Genomic DNA, 2,267 nt, shown 5'->3' on the forward strand with positions numbered 1-2,267 from the left:
ACGGTCCGCTAGTTGGAGAGTAATGTTAGTGGGGGAGAGGGTTCCTACACTAAGCTTTTGGTAGACAAAATAGGGCATGAGACTCACACTTGCTCCTAAATCACACAAGGCTTTATCAAATTCAATGTCATTGATAGAACAAGGGATGGAAAGGTTTCCCGAATCTTTCAATTTGGTAGGACGTTTGTTGGAAAGAATTGCACTACAATTGGCGGTCAAACTCACTGTCTCACACTCCCTTCTCCCACTCAAAAGGTCTTTCAAAAATTTGGAATAGCGGGGCATTTGCTTCATAGAATCAACAAAAGGGACGGAAATATGCAAATTCTTAATGACTTCCAAAAACTTCCCAAATTGGGCATCAAGTTTAGCTCTCACAAATCGTTGTGGAAAGGGTAGCTTCTCCTCTCTAGGTTGGCGATTTAGGGGCAAGGGAGTGGCTTCTTTTTCCTTGGGCACCTCAACATTTTTTTCCTTTTCAACACTCAATGGCTCATTGGATTTTTCACCCTCATTCTCTAACTCCACCTCTTCTTGGGGTTCTTCCTCAATTAAAGGGTCACTCCCTACTACCTTCCCACTCCTAGTTGTCACGGCATACAAAGGTTTTGGGTTGACTCCTTGACTTGGGATGTAAGAAGAAGAAGAAGAAGAAGAAGAAGAAGAAGGGGATGAATTAGATGCAAGTTGAGCAATTTGGGTCTCAAGCATTTTCATATGAGCATTGGTTCGTTTTTGGGCCTCTTCATGTTTCTTTTGATCCTCCTCACGCATTTTCAAAAGAGCATCTAATTTAGCCATCACGGGATCAATTGGAGGGGCTTCAAGTTGAAGAGGTTATTGAGGTGGAGGAAGTTGGGGTTGATGGAAACCCGGAGGCCTATTAGTTTGGGCATAGTTAGAAACAAATTGGCCCCTATTGCCTCCGGTGCCTTGGTTAGGAACATTGCTTTGTTGATTATTTCCCATGTTACCTTGGTCACCAAAATTTTGATTTTTATGGTCATGGTATCGGGAATTAGGTTGTTGGTTTTGATTACCATACCCCCTTTGGTTAGAGTAGCCTCTTCCATTGAAATTGGAAGGGCCTCCCCCACCATGGTATTGGTTATCATAACCACCACCACTTTGGTTCCAACCATGGTTTCCACCTTGATTCCAATTCCCCATTTGATTGGAGTTTGGCCACAAGTTTCCTACATTTCCCATTCTAGGAGCAAAATTCATAGCATTGACATTTTCCATATTATCATCATGTTCATGGGAAGGGGGTTGAACTACACAAGCATATACACAATGAGAGGTATCATGATCATAGGTTTCACAATTAGAGCAAAACATGCATCCTTGGGGCATTGCATTGTAAGAAGAGGAGGAGGAAGTACCCATATCATTGCCTCCCTTGGTTGAAGGGGAGGTATTACCATGAGGGTTGGACCTTTCTTTCATTAATTTATCCATTTGCTTGGTCATTTTGGAGATTTGGGTAGAAAGGTTGTTGATTGCGTTGGCTTACTACAATGCATAAACACCCTTACTAGAAGTAGCATCCCTTTCTCCTTCGTACCAATCATCATAGTGCTTTGCGGCCTACTCGATAATACACTCCACTTCATGCTCTCCTTTGTTCATGATTGGACCGCCGGCCGCAGCGTCTAGGCTTGTCCTTCCTTGAGGTGTGAGACCTCCATAGAAAGTGTGAATGAGTTGATACTTGGGTATCCCATGGTGTGGGCATTGACGTTGAAGCTCTTTGTATCGTTCCCATGCCGCACTTAGAGACTCACCACTCTTTTGGCGAAAACCTTGAATCAAAGACCGAGCCTCGGCGGTCTTCCTATGGTTATAAAACCTCCTCAAGAAAGCCGTAGTCACTTGGTCCCATGTTGTGAGAGAATTAGGGGGCACCTCCTTCTCTAGCCATTCTAGACCTCTCCCAATTAGCGAAAAATGGAAACATTTTGAGGCGAATATATTCTTGAGTCACAATATTTCTCAAACTCTTTTAGGTTCTCCTGAGGACTCTAAAACTTTCCACTCGAGAATTGTTTCCTCTCAATCAAGGCAATCAAATTAGGCTTGATCTCGAAACTGTTGGCTTGAGTAGTAGGAGTTAGGATCCCACTTTGCGCTCTAAAAGCTTCGAGGGCCCCAAGACGACTCAAAGGCGTATTCTCTCCCATTTTAGAACCTTCTTCACTCTCGAACTTATAGGTTGAGAAAGGGTTGATTTCCGAACTCGAAGATGATTTAGGGCTATCTAATTC

The 2,267-nt window shown here is 43.3% G+C and overlaps 1 non-coding gene across 1 annotated transcript; it reads left to right on the forward strand.

Annotated features, from left to right (window-relative positions):
• The first annotated feature begins 1,720 nt into the window (after positions 1-1,720).
• On the forward strand, positions 1,721-1,826 carry LOC145629716 (small nucleolar RNA R71). The gene has a single exon (XR_014111870.1). It is a non-coding gene; the product is annotated as a small nucleolar RNA R71 (small nucleolar RNA).
• Positions 1,827-2,267: the final 441 nt, after the last annotated feature.

Source organism: Chenopodium album, chromosome 4, assembly GCF_948465745.1.
Source record: "Chenopodium album chromosome 4, dcCheAlbu1.1, whole genome shotgun sequence".
In the NCBI taxonomy this organism is placed as follows: Eukaryota; Viridiplantae; Streptophyta; class Magnoliopsida; order Caryophyllales; family Amaranthaceae; genus Chenopodium; species Chenopodium album.